At 41.6% G+C, this 14,473-nt stretch overlaps 1 protein-coding gene across 2 annotated transcripts in view; it reads left to right on the forward strand.

Moving 5' to 3' along the window:
• NXPH1 (neurexophilin 1) overlaps positions 1–14,473 on the forward strand; it is a 296,010-nt gene that overhangs the window by 87,530 nt on the left and 194,007 nt on the right. For both annotated transcript variants that reach the window (XM_088150645.1, XM_088150646.1), the window contains exons 2-3: positions 4,984–5,050; positions 11,417–11,451. The gene's annotated coding sequence lies outside the window, so the exon portion shown is untranslated. The remainder of the gene's footprint in view (positions 1–4,983; positions 5,051–11,416; positions 11,452–14,473) is intronic.

Below are 14,473 nucleotides of genomic sequence, written 5' to 3' on the forward strand. Positions count from 1 at the left end.
TTCACGTAATTTATTTGCCTAGACCTTGCATGCCTCATATTAATCAAATATTATATTAAATCAAATCAAATAATAATCATAAAAACATATAGCCACATAACCATATTACAAAAACCTGTGGATTGGCATAATGCATAGCAGCATCATAACCACCCAGCTAACAAATCAATCCAGAATTCACACTTGAGGCACAAATGACCAGACTCAAATCATCCTGCTTCAGACACATGATGTGAAGACCCAGCTCTCTGGAAAAGGCTCTAATGTTGGGAAAGGTGGAAGGAAAGAGAAGAGAGGACAACCAGCAGCAAGGTGGATGGATTCTGTTACGGTGGCCATGGGCAAACCCTTGGAAGCCCTGAAAGACCAGGTTAGAGACAGATCATTATGGAGAAAATCTATCTGTGTGGTCTCTAAGAGTTTACATCAATTTGATGGCACATAATCAATCAAGCTCCCTAAGTCTGGCAGAAGATACTGTATCTATTTCCCCCTCCAGAAAAACAAGGAGGGGACATCTTCAGAGGGGAGAATATTCCATAATGGCAGTCAGAGAAAGCCCTGCTCCTGTGAACCTTCTTCCCTTAATTTCACATCATGGGAGGGAGTCAAAAGCATACCTTCCCAGGTGGAACTCATAGGATGGGCAGACTCTGGTTAGTAAGAGAAGACAATTTCACATTTATCAAGGATCTGAATCTTAAACTATTTTATAGATAACAGCACTTTTAATAGTATTTGGGCCAATGCAGTTGTTGCAATATAACTGCTATTCTACTAAAATAAACTTGGTCCCCCACCAAGCAGGCAGCTGCATTTTGGGTCAGTTGTATTTTTTTAATCATCTTCAAAGGCAGCCCCATGTAGAACAAATTCTGATAAATCAACTCTGAGGTGATGCCATTGTGACTGACTTTCCCCAAAGCATCCCACTCCCCAAATGTCTAAGCTGGACAAAGCTCTCCTGGACATAGCATTCAGCTGCAGGAGCTGTGAGTATAGGAGAACTCCCACATCATGTACCTCTCCTTTCAGAGGAATGGGACTTCACTGAGAGCCACAAATGGAATTATACTGATTATAGATGTTTTCTGAAAAAACAGTTACTCTGTCTCACTGGATTTTAATTTGGCCCTGTTTCTCTCCATGCAATTCCTCAAAGCTCTGAGGCATAGGGAAGGACCTCCATCGCCTCTCCTGTGCAGTCAGGGGTGGGGAAATAGAGTTGGGAATCTAGCAGGCCCAGAAAGGCCATGCTCCCTTCCTTCAAACCCTGCCAGAAGTAATCTTCAAGAGCAACCAATGCCACTTCTCTTCCATCCCCAGGTCTGAATCCTGACTGTAAGGAATCGAGATGATTTGCTTCCCTAGGATCCTCTGTAGCTAAACCTCTATCACCTTCTGAACAACCATCCCCCAAAAGGAAAGATTGGAGACTGGGCAAAAGGTGCCTGTACTACTGGATTAATGGATGACTTCTTTAGGAGGGGATGTATTACTGCCTCCTTCAAGCCAGAGACAATCTTCTCTGGCTTGAAGGAGATGATAAATCAGACCAATCTGATTCAATCAGATTCAATCTGAGAACACTTTTTAAATTTACTCTGCCAGCAAAATATCTAGAATGGTAGGGTTTTCTGCATCTGACTGGACCTCTAGTGAGGTGTTGCCCCACAGCAGGCTCTTCCTTTGCTAGTAGTATAGCATGTACTATGCACACTATAGCCTTTAGTGGGCTTCAAGCAGCAACAAGATTACATGGTAAGAATGTTCTCTCAACTGATGTAAAATGTACTTTAGAATGTCAGTCCCACAGCCATTTAATGCCGTGTTACTTAAAACTTCAGTGGTTAATCAACTGTTCACCTTAATTTAAAACTTTCACAGAATCAGAATTGGAAAGGGTCATTTAGTTCAACAGGTCCAACCCCTCAGTGCAAGAATCCAAATTCAATAATCCCCAACAGAACATAAGCCCATTCTGAATCCTGCCTAGGGTATGATGCCAAGAGCTGGAAACAATACCTGAAGTGGGATCTTACCAATACCAGTGCAAGATATATTGAGACTATTATTACTAAAATTCTCAGTGTTTGTCTGTTTATAACCTTCAATTGGGCAAAACAGTGCATCATAGGGCAACAGTTTTTGAATCAACGTACCTCAAATAGGCTAACTTAAAGAATGCATCCAAAATCCAGGACTATTACTCCCATGGGATTGAAATTTGGCAAACTTGTGGCTGCTTCAGTGCCACTGTGCCTTCTGACTAAACTTCCCAGAAACCCGTAGGTTGCATGGTACAATGGAAGATGGGAGCGGCATATCCCCACCCCCTTTCCTGCCTCCCTCTGGCCCTGCACCCAGTCAGCTGGTGGCAAGGCCCAATGGCAAGTGGTGATTAGCTGCTTTGGAACCAAGGCCGAAATTTGAAATCTCTTAACGGTGGTGGATGGCGAGGGAAAGATGAGGGAGTGACTTGCATGCCTGCTGGTGAGGTAGGGCTGGCGGGGGGGGGCAGTGGTGGTTGATGGGTGAGACCTCTTCCTCCCTGGAGGGAGAAGGCCCTTGGGGACACACTGGGATGAGGAGCGGGGGTACAGTTTGCCTTGTGGTCCGTGGCTCCCTTTGTTCCCCCTCTCCCCAGCAAAGTGGCAGGCAGTTGGTGGGTCAGCCAAGGAGGAGGAGGAGTGATTTCTGTCTCTCCCTGTCAGCTTCTCACAAGGAAAGTCAATGGAGAAGTGGCAGGAAGTCGGAAGTTGCTCCCACTCCCACTGCTTTTTTGACCATCCATGGTCATTCTGTTTCTCTGTTTAGGTAAGGAAATATCTCTGAAACAATGACCCAATGGGTCATGGATTGTCTATAGTTTTCCATTTCTGGAAAGCATGTTTCTGTGAGGAGTACTGAAACTGAACTTCCTTTCCAATAATCATATCATACTGCTGCCTTATCATATATGTCAGGTTCGGTCAGCACGAGGCTTCAGGGAAGCACGGGGCTGCAGGGAAGCTCGCAGCCAGACCACGCGGAATCCACCGGCGGTAGCTAGCGGGGAAAAGAGGAACCGAAAGCGCCGCTAATTAACGGGCCACCTGCGCCCAGCCAAACAGGAAAACCGCAGCGGAAGTTTTTAACTATAAACTGATAACGGCGCGAGCCAGCAAGGAACGGGGCCGCAGGCAGCGAAACAAGATCGCAACGCAGCACAGTACCCGCGGGCTTGCACGTAGCGGGGAGGAACCAACCCAGCCGGAGGGGGACTGGAGATCAAGGACAATGGACTCTGACCGATCCTGCCATCATGAACAATCAAGGGGGATTATTGGGGGGCCAATAATCCGCAGCTGCAACGTGATCGCGGGGCGGGAAAAAGCGCGGGAAGGGGGGAATATAACAAGTGATGCAATTGTACCAAGCCAGTCCTGGCTTTGCTTGTGACTACTACGTTACGCATGAGTAAACCTTCTTTGTGAACCACACGTGTCACGAGAGTTTCTCTGTCGAATGGGGCAAACCTTACAATATACAGCCTGTGATCAGGTACAAAATGCTTTCCATATATAATATTACCAAATATGATATCCCCCATCCTATTTGTATGCATCTGTGCCTATTCTATTATTCTCAACCCACTTCGATACCCTAGTCAGATAAATGTGTTAATTGTTGCTTTTGCCTTCTAGGCAATCTCACCCCATTTTGTGTCATCTGTATATTTAATAAGCATTCTCTTTACCTCCTCATCAAATCAATTAATAAGTATAGAATCCAGAACTGAACCACAATATCCCCTCCAGTTTGATGAAGAGCTGTTGACGAGCATTCTCTAAGTGCAGTTTTCAAGCTGGTTGTGGAGTTAACTTTTAGACATGGCATCCAATCTGTATTTAACCAGCCTACTAATCAGAATGCCATTGAGGATATTGTCACATGCTTTGCTGAAGTGGAAATATATTATGTCCACAGCATGGCAACGATCTGGAAAGAAACTGAAATAAGTTTATATATACTTAGCGGATACATGCCAACTTCTAACAACCACCACATTATTTTCAAGGTGCTTGCAGATCAATCACTGTATAAAGAAATTTTCCCAGGTATCAGTGTCCGACCGATTAGTCCCTAATTCCTCCTTTCCCTTTTTGATGACATTTGCCCTTCTGTGGTCATCTGGGATCCCTTCTCCAGGATTTCTCAGAGTTAATGGATAGAGGTTTGACTAGATCATCTGCAAGTCCTTCACTATTCTAGGATACAATTCATTTGAATCTAGAATTACGATTCGGGGTCTGGATCTGGAAGTGTCATTCAAGGTCACTAGGTATCCCCTGACTATATTAATAGAAAACATGACTCCACCTTTAACTAGCTCTTCAAAATTCCCTGATGAAATGCATATCCTCTTTTTCAATAAGATTTGCAGGGGAGAAGGAGGGAAGGTTCAAGCTGGCCTTCACTCTTGACAGCTGCATGGATACGTCCATGGAAATTTCTAGGCAACAGGGGATATGACTTAAGAGCCCATTCCTTAAATCAAGGCATGAAAGATGAGATGGCTTAGGAAATCTTGAAATCACCGTATGTACAATTTCTTTAAGAAGTAATTTTGGGGTGGGGGGAAAGAGGAGGAAACGTGGAGTTATTGCCTCAGGTACCATAGTATGTTGTCTGGTTGCAGAAGAAATTAAGCATCCAAAGTGCTAATATTAACTCTCTATCAACACCCCTACTTGGGGTCCTTTCCCTCATTTCAGGAAAAATGCAAGGTTACTTTTTCCCAACACTTGAATTGCATGATACGGTAGCTCTGCTGTTTTATATTTTATGTTTATGACTATGATCATTAATACTGTATGCTAATGTTGAGCCTCAAGCCAGTCGGACGAGGAAATGACTCTGTCAAGACATCTCATTTCCCTGTCATAGGTAAATACATCCTTGGAGTCTAGTACTGAAATATTTCCTTTGGACTGCTTCCAGGTTTGTATGGATATTTCTGCCATGCCTGTGAGTATCCTTATTGCAAGAGATGACTGGCAGTCCTATGGTGAGTAGAGAAATGCTGCAAAGGAGCCTACAGATCATGGAACTTTTGTGTATATGCAAGCTCTTCTTCTTCATGGAAAAATGCAAGATCCTTTCTATGTGCAGAGCTGTGGAGGGATTAGTAACAGTGGCACTAGATAAGTCAGACATTTGCCAAAGACCCTGTACTTGGTACTGGGAGTTATTGCTACACTTCATCTTTATTTGCCATCACCTCGCTTCTAGTTTCTCCAAGCGGTGCCATTCTCTTGTTCTACTATAGGAAGAGAAGTCCTGCAACTGCCGTTTCACTGATACCAGACTTCTTTAGGAAAGAAGTGCAGGAAAACAAGAGAGAAGAACAGTGGCATACCTAGAGTATTTGACACCTGGAGCAGATCAGGGGACTGAGCAGCAGCCACAGGATCTGTGCTGGTCCAGCCATATCACTGCCAGCTTGCCTGGCTCCATCTCCATCACTGGGCCCATTGCCGGCTGCCAAGCAGCTGATTGGTGTACCATCTGCAGCAACTTGACTCCACACCTGCTGCTGATCCTCTGGATAGCCTGCTCAGACAATGCACCTCTTTATTGCCTACCCCTAGTGTGCCCCCACTGCCCCGCTTTCAGTACACCAGTGGAGAACAGTTGGGTTAAATGTTGTCAGTTTCATAGAGAAAACCTATGGACATTAGAAAACCCATTGCTATAGTGAAGGAGGCATACTAAGGGCTTACACCAGAATGGTGGAACCTCCAGCCCCAGGGTTATAGGTAGTCCTTCAAAACTTGAGCATGTTTCTAGAAAACTCCAAAGGCTGTTTGTAATTTTAATGATTGAAGGGGGGAAAGTATGAAATACATGACTGGAGAGTATTCATATTAATTATGATTTAATTAATATTAATGAAATCAAATTTCGCTTATACTTGATCCTGCTGTTATTTTTCAGAGTGTAGCCCCACAAACCAGAAAAGGTCAGGCACTCTGATCCATTGCCATGATCAGCAATTGCCATTTTCTACCAGAAATTATTTGGCATATATAATTAACATCATACCTACTTGAATAAAACTGAAGTACAGAAGATATTTTGTAAAGTTTTCCTAAATGCATTTTTTCTTGGTTGCTATAGCAGTTTTTTAAAAAGGCCCATTATATATACAATATGCAGAGGCAAATCTGGATTTTATGTTGAATGTTTGCTCAGTAGGGAGCTGTGGCCAAATCACAGCTCCTTGACAAATGGACCTGTAGGATACTCATTTGTCACATTCACTTTTCACCCTTTTAGCTATGCAGCTAAACAGTGTCAGCTATTAGGCAGCTTTAAGGCATTTGTGCATGTTCCCAGCTGTGACCCAGGATTCAGGTTACAAATTCTCCTTGTGCAGTTGAACACATAAAGAAATACTATACACTCGTTAGAACCTTAGACTAATGTCCCTGGATCAGTGGAGCTAAATATCAAAGGCTTTAACTAGGGAGCCTTGAAGAGAGGTCTTTCTGGTGATTTGGAGCCAATCAAAAGGGGGTTTAAGATCCCCCATTTTGCTATGCCAGTGATTATTGCCCTCTGCCTTATTTTTGGTGTGCAGCAGAAGAATTCCATGAATGTAGCAATCAGTGTCCCTCCCTACATGCACACATAGGCTGTCCTGTAGAACCTCATCTAACAAATTCTTTCCTTGTGGCGAAGGCACCTTTTGACTAAATTTTGTCTTGTAAACCTGTTCATTATCCAACTTTTCCATACAGTTGGTCACAATTCATGTTTCTGCAGATGTAACTGAAGATACCTTGGTGCTGAGATATTCCAAATGATTTTTGGGTGAAACATTTGAATTTCCTCTTCTTACCTGCAGCTGTCAGCTCTACTAGGTAGAGATCTTGCAAGTCTGATTGTTCTGTACCTCCTCCTCCTCCTCCTTGTTCTTATAGTTCGGTGAATTAGGGAGCCTACCTGAGCCACTTCTGAATGTTATCTCATTGTGGCCTTTAAAAAAATGATTAGTCTCCTTTTACCTAGGCAACTGATCCTGCATACCTTTGTCAAGATCATCTTCTTTACTCTCACAGCAGCAGATTCAACATTTCTTTATGTTAAGCACCTTAGTGATTTCCTGTTTTTCTCTGACTGTTTCTCCTGTCCTTCAGACTACTTAAACATTATAATGTATAATGTAGGATTCAGTGCAATATCTGCTATAGTTATCTCTAGAGGACCTTTAGAGGATTCTAGTGAGTATTTTTGAGTATTTTTGAGTTTGTTTACTCTGTTTATTCCTCTATAACTATTGTTACAAACTGAGAAAGGGCCTCCCTGGCATACCACTCTTCCCAAAGGTACCCAGTAAAACATACTTATGATAGGTTGCTACCAGTCAGGTTGAATGTCCTGTCATATCCTAGTCTATCTGGATGGAGAAGTCTACCAAGGATTTTTCCCTTCAGCCCAGATTTAAGAAAAATTAAAAAGAAGCTGTTTTGGATTTTCTTGCTGAAAACTCAGAAGTGCAGAGCTAAACAAACCTTGTGCCGATCCTGAAACAAAAGGCTAGCTGTACAACTGTGCACTCTCACACATTATGAGGTTTTTAAAGAGCAATTCCCTTATTAAACCAATGAAGCCAACTTCATCGGGAAACAAAGGGAAAAAAAGTTAATAAGCACACAGCAATAAAACAAAGTCAGCCAAGCTAAACTAGGTACTTTAGAGTTCACTTCAAAGAGTACAGTTGGAGAGAGAACATCTGGACCTCTTGTGTGGATATATGTAGCAGGCCATCATCAACGTTCTTTTCTCAGCACAACTTTCTTTTCTACTTTATAGAAAGTAGAGGAAAAGTGAAAGCCAGCCTCTTTGGGGAAATTGACTGTTGCTGTGGCCAATAAAGCAAGATGCAACTTCTATGATATCCATGGATCTAGCCAGCAAACTAGAAATTATCCAGTGGTTAAATTTACCTTCCTAATAATCCTTTGTGGAATTATACAGGCATATTCTAAGCTTTCCAGTTTTGCCATTGTATAATTTGGATTACATGGAAGAGGTTTTTAAGGAAACAAAAAATGAATTGTACTTATTCAGACTTCTTAGGAATTTGACACCACTCTCTTCCAACAAATATTTAGTGTTTTATTGGGTGACTTAAAAATGCATTACAAGACAAGTTACACTTCAGCATGTGGAGGTTTCCCTAATATGCAGATGCAGTTAGATGTCATAAGCTATAGCCTACTATAACGAGCTGCATTACTGCTACAGAAGTAGGAACTGGAGATTTCCCAAATATGACTGAACTGTGGCTCAAAGTTCTCAGAGGAATTTTGAGCACCCAAGTCAATGTGAGTTTTGGCATGCTTTGTGTTTCAGGCTGGGGCCACCATACTAACCCTGTCTCAGTTCTAGCAGGAGGAAAATTTCACCAGTTGAATTTCTGCCAATGATACAATAGGTTAATTAAAAGTGTGGGAGTTTTTCTAGGAAAAAAAAAAGAGGGCTGGCAATCAGAGATAGAACTAGCTTCTATCCAAATGTTCAACAATGTAACTGGGCTATGGATCAAGATGCAAGAACTATTATTAAAATTTTTATTATCAATGTTTCTGTCTTCAGCTATGTTGCCTTTGGGAATCTGTCAGTTAATAATCCCTAAGGTGACCAGCATAAAGAATCCCTTTAATTGGATTTTAATGACAAATTTCACTTTAGTCACACAGCAATTTTTGAAATCTAATTATCTCTTTAGCAGAACCACCCAATTCATTGCTTTTCTGCAGCAAATTGTTTCCTTGCTCACCACAGGTCTTTCCTTGTAACTGTGCTGAAAGGTATTTTCATGTATGAGTAATTAAAATGATGCCATTCCTCAGAGTACCAATAGAAGAGAATATATGTAGCTCAGGGTTGAACTGTGGAGTCCTTGGTGCTCTCTGAGCTTGGCTGTTTGCTTGGAGATATTTTGTTACCTGACTAGGTAACATCATCAGTGCTAGTGAGTGTGGGATTTGCTCCCTGTTTTTATCCATACTGTATAAAAACATACTGTATAAAAACAGGGAGCAAATCCCACACTAACTAGCACTGATGATGTTACCTAGTCAGGTAATGAAATGTCTGCAAGCAAACAACCAAGCTCAGAGAGCACCAAAGATTCCATACCTCAGAATACTGTTATAGAAGACTTGTCAGATCTGACAAAGTGAACATGTGACATGCAAAAATCCTAAATATGTATTGTGTACTTTACCAAAAAAAAAAAAATCAGTAAAAAAAACCCGAGTTAGATTTTTTTTTTTTTTTGGTGAATGAAATACAAGTAGTCCCTTGGTTAAGAATGGCTGATTTACAGATGACCCATAGTTAAGAACAGAGCCTATTGTAGCAAAATTTGAGTTAAATACACAATGGTTCAAGTTAATTACACAATACTACTTATACAGTATTATGCAATAATACTGTTCTGGTTTACCTACAAATTCAACTTAAGGACAGATCTTGGAACGGAATTTGTTCTTAAACTAGGGACTACCTATATCCAAATACTATTTTTTTTTGTTCATTTTTTCAAGGTAGCTCCTGGATATATACAGTGGTACCTCGGTTCACGAACTTAATTCGTTCCACGACTCTGGTCGCCAACCGATCCTGGTCGCGTCCTGAATTTTCCCATAAGGTTCAATGTAAATACGGTTAATCCGTTCTGACCCCTACGAATTTGGTTGCCAACTGATTTTGGTCATGACCCGAATCAAATTTTCCCATAAGGTTCAATGTAAATATGGTTAATCCGTTCTGAACCATATGTATTTTTTTTAAAACCACAAAAATATGACACAAAGTACAGTACAGTATGAAGAGAGAGAACGCTAACCTTGCTTGAGGCGTGGAGGACAGGAAGGCGGGTGGGGAGGCGGTTATTATTTGGAGGGAGAGTCCCCCTCCCTACAGGAAGCCACGACCACGTGTCACGGCAGGGAAAATGGCCACGGATCCTGTTCGTCACCCGATCCGGCGTTCACGAACGGAAGCAAAATTTTGCGAACGGTGCTGTTCGTGACCCGAACTGGTCGTGAACAGAAGCGTTCGTGACCCGAGGTACCACTGTATAATGCTCAAAAATAGCCTCCTCATGTTCAACTTTTGGTGACTTCAAAGACGTATGCATGTAGCATCCTTGACACAGTACGGAAGTAGTTGCCGTAGCCATCCATAGCCGTCTTCTGGGATGACATTTTTGTTTTGTGCTTCCCAATCTTGCCTATGGTTCTTGGATTTCCTGGGTCTCCCCTCCAAGTATTAATAGCCCTGACCCCACATAACTTTTTGAGGTTAATCAAGATAAACTAGGTGCAGCACGTTGGGTGATGTTCGGAAGAGTAACTATATGCAGCCCATCCTTGTATATTTAAGGACTTTATTAAACACTACAAGCAACCAGGAATTCCATGCAGGTGCATAATAAATTTGCGGGATGTAGTGAGATGGGGTCATCTGGGCTTTTGCAGGGTGAGGAAACCAAAAAGAACAATATATGTCATTAGCATTACAGCAGTATTGGACTGCATAGTGGGAAGGAAATACTATTTCCTTTTGCTGCCCACAAGCTGGATACCACAATAATCTGCTGTTTGTTATAATAGCAATAAGTTAGCTAACTCTCAAACTAACGTGTTCCTCCTTCTTCTCCAGTACAACCAGGAAGATAACTTTAGAAGCATTCAGTTCTAGTTTTTGATTAGCTGCCACTCCCCATCTCACCTCAATCCAATGTAGCTGGGTTCATATGTTTTGATAAGTCATAGCTTTGGTTTGGTAAACAAGCCAGAGTGGCCGAGGTCACAAATAATGCTAGGCTATTATCCGGGTGACCGAGGTCCATAATGGTTAGGGCCATTGTGAGAAGTGGGGTGAACCATGTCACAAATTTAGGTTATGAAGTCAGATTTTCTTGTTTAAATTTTAGCTATTGCAAGTGTATTTTAGAGATTACACTCCCCTCAAAAAACAGAAATGCCACCAGTTTGCAGGGAATTTGTAGGGTATGTGTGACCCTTGAGTATAGGATTGTTCATACTTGCCATAAACCATGATACATAAACCACAATAGTTGGGGTGACACATCACATTCAGTTAACTCATTATGGCTTAAGACAATGTGGGAACCCAGCAAAATTTGCTTAATCTTAATAACAATCTATTTAAACTATTGGGACTCCAAATCTAATGGACCTGAGTCTTCAGCATTTCATGACCTACTGATAATAAAGGTGCAGGAAGGTGTAAAGAGTTATTGATTTATTCTGTGTCCTGATTTGTCACTTTCTCTGCTCTTTGTTTTTAAGATTGCTAATCTCAGGTCACTCTCTTCTCCCTTTCTTCCCAGGCATATATGCACAGAGCTGTTGAACTCTCCTCCTGGTAAGATATAGTTAGTTTGGTGATAGGCTTTGCCTATCCCTTTAATGCAGTGTTGTCCAAACTTGGCCACTTTAAGATGAATGGACTTCAACTCCCAGAATTCCCCAGCCAGCATGGCTGGCTGGGGAATTCTGGGAGTTGAAGTCCACTCATCTTAAAGTGGCTAAGTTTGGACAACACTGCTTTAATGTATTTCCTGTAAATAAATCACCTGTCTGTTGTAGTTAGAAAGTCTGCTTCACTAATCATTGCTCAGGTTAGATTTTCACTCTCAGGAATGCTCATGTGCGTACACAGAATGTTTCAACCACCAACATAAACAACCCATCTTTAAACTGGCTTACTTTAGCTAGGATCAGAGGTATCCATAATAAGCCATGACGATGTAAAAATGACAACATGTGGATCATGATATCACCACATAAAGGACACCACTTGTATAAAATGGTCTACCACAAGTGCACAAATTGTGTCCTTCATGTGGTGGTTCTTTGCCTTTCTTGCCCCCCAACCCCATGGTCATGCTTAGATCTGATCATAGCTCAGGATCCAGATGACATGCTCAAGAGGAAGCAGAAACAGAAATAAAATGTTCTAGTCTCCTCTTTGTGGCTATACCAGTAGATAAGAGAAGGAGGACATTTCATGGGTGGGGGAACAGATTTATTATGACAAACCATGTCTAACAATTCAGACAGTTCATCTTTAGATTGGCTTCTCCTAGAATAGATTCAAAATTATGCTGCTTGAAATTCAGTTCTTATTCTTCTGAGATGAAGACTGCTGTGCAACACAGTGCAGGAAAAATAATAAGAGAATTAGAAGAAGTGGATTTTTGCCTTTAACAGTGAAAAGTTTGAGCTGAACATTCCCTAAAGATAACTTTTGACTGAACCAAAGCAAGTCATGCTGTTCACTCTGTGAAACACTGAAGATGACGTCTGTTTTTCCCTCTTCTTCATTTTACCCATTTCTTTAATAAAGACCAGTCTTCTCCCGGTGATATCAACTTAACTCCTTCCCCTCCAAATCACAACACTCTTCTTCTATCCCCTTCATTTTTACCAGCCATTCATCCTCCAAAGGCTGAAGGAACCTGCTGTGGAAGATCTGCCAAAGTATCACAGAGATAATGAGACTCTGGTGCTTGGGGATTCTGGTGTACCACATGCCAGACCATCATTTACTCAGAAACAGAAGCGGAGTCTGTTTTAATTTCAGCAAGAGGTGAACTGAGCTCTGATGGGTAGAAGGAGCAAGTTTAAAAATGCAGTTGTGTGTGTTCTGTTTTTTATTTATAGAAGTGCTTGACTTTAACAGGAAAAATGAACAAGTTACTTCTATGGCATGTTTCCATGTTCATTTGTCAAAAGAATGAGCAAAGCTGGGAAAACTGTAAGAAAACAAGGAAAGAAATATACATCTGAGCTCCTGAATCGGGTTCATGAACCCACAGAGACTAGCAGCTAAGGGCTAGGGTTTCCCAGTTACCATTAATCTCCCTTGTTTTGATGGCTGCTTGTGGCTGCAGAAATTACTGTTGAGTCCCTGACAACCTTCAACAACTGGCAGGGCTCTTGGGTAGAATGGAAGCTTTGCAAGTCTGCATGAAGTCAAGATCAAGGTATGTGGGTCTCTCTAACTATGAATAGCTTGGTTTTATGGGCTGCTATGCTAAAGCAGTTTATCTTCCTCTGTTTAGTCCTGGCACCCAGTTGCCTTTGGTGTTATTAGATTATTTGTCTCTTGACCCTTGTATCATGTTAGAAGCACTATGCCATGCTGGCACTCTGCTTCTTTTGAAGGAACAGGTGAACCTTTTTAGCCCATCTTCTAATAGCCATGGAGACAAACGAAATTCTGAAAGCTGGAACAGAAACCGAGGAAGATGGAAAGAGCAACCTCTTTGGCATGAAGTTGTGCTGATGAGAAAGTCACAAGAGCAGCTTATGATGATACATTGGATCACTGTTGCTGCCATTGTCATTTAACTTAATGAAGCGAAATCAGCACAAAGTTACAATTCCAAACATGCACAGTAGGAAGTAAGCTACATTGAACTCAGTTGGATTTCCTTCTCAATAAACATGGTGGAATGGAGCTGCCAGCCATACTCCTCCACTTAATTGAGCTGTGGATCAGACTGCCTGTTGTTACAAAATAAAAGAGTATTTTCTAGGCCTTCTTGGGTGGTAAATGTAGATTGCATAGATTAACGAAAAGGCAAGAGGACGCACTTTGCATAACAATCTTACAATAACTAACTACCCCAAACACATTTATGTCTAAATGTGCAGATTTCTCCACTGAATAATATTCATCTGCCCCAGTTTGATGCCCTTCAAATGCGTTGGACTACAAGTCTCCTCATCCACAGCTGGTATGCCATGACCATAGCATTCTCATTAAACATACATTAACGGGTTGCATCTTGAAACAATTGTTGATTATGAGGAAGGACACATTACAAGCAGATGGTCCCAATTTAATTCCTAGATTTTTCGGGAACAAGAAGATTTCCACCTAATGCCCTTGAGAGCTACTGCTGGTTATAGCAGGTAAAATTAGGCTTGATGGAAGAATAACCTCACATTACAGTACTGTTTCCTAGGACTGAGACCATTTGCTGAGATCAGAGATTCACCCTTCTACCTTTCCTTCCTTTATCTAAGCCTTCCAATATGTGAGCATTTTCCTGTACCTTTTTCGTATGCAGATTTCAATATGGAAGCATTTTCAAAAATGTAAACTGCTCTGTGCATGTATATTTAAGGGGGTGTGAGAGAGATGAGCATTCCACAAACTGAGTTAAGAGAGCCAGCCCTCCCCCTGCAATTTTCCTGTCAAATTTCAACGGTAAAGCACAAAAGTTTGATGAGAAGATGTTTCATGTTGATATTCGAATGAACAGATATTGAAAACTCTGTAGGGCTTGACAGAATGGAAAATGTCAACACTCTCCCTATTCCAATGGCATCACATATCATTGCTGTGCTCCCTAAGACTCCTGGAGGCTGAAGGA

Source organism: Python bivittatus, unplaced genomic scaffold (assembly GCF_059951505.1).
Source record: "Python bivittatus isolate LINGU-HERP-01145 unplaced genomic scaffold, Pbiv_v1 ctg000610_np1212, whole genome shotgun sequence".
NCBI classification, from domain to species: domain Eukaryota; kingdom Metazoa; phylum Chordata; class Lepidosauria; order Squamata; family Pythonidae; genus Python; species Python bivittatus.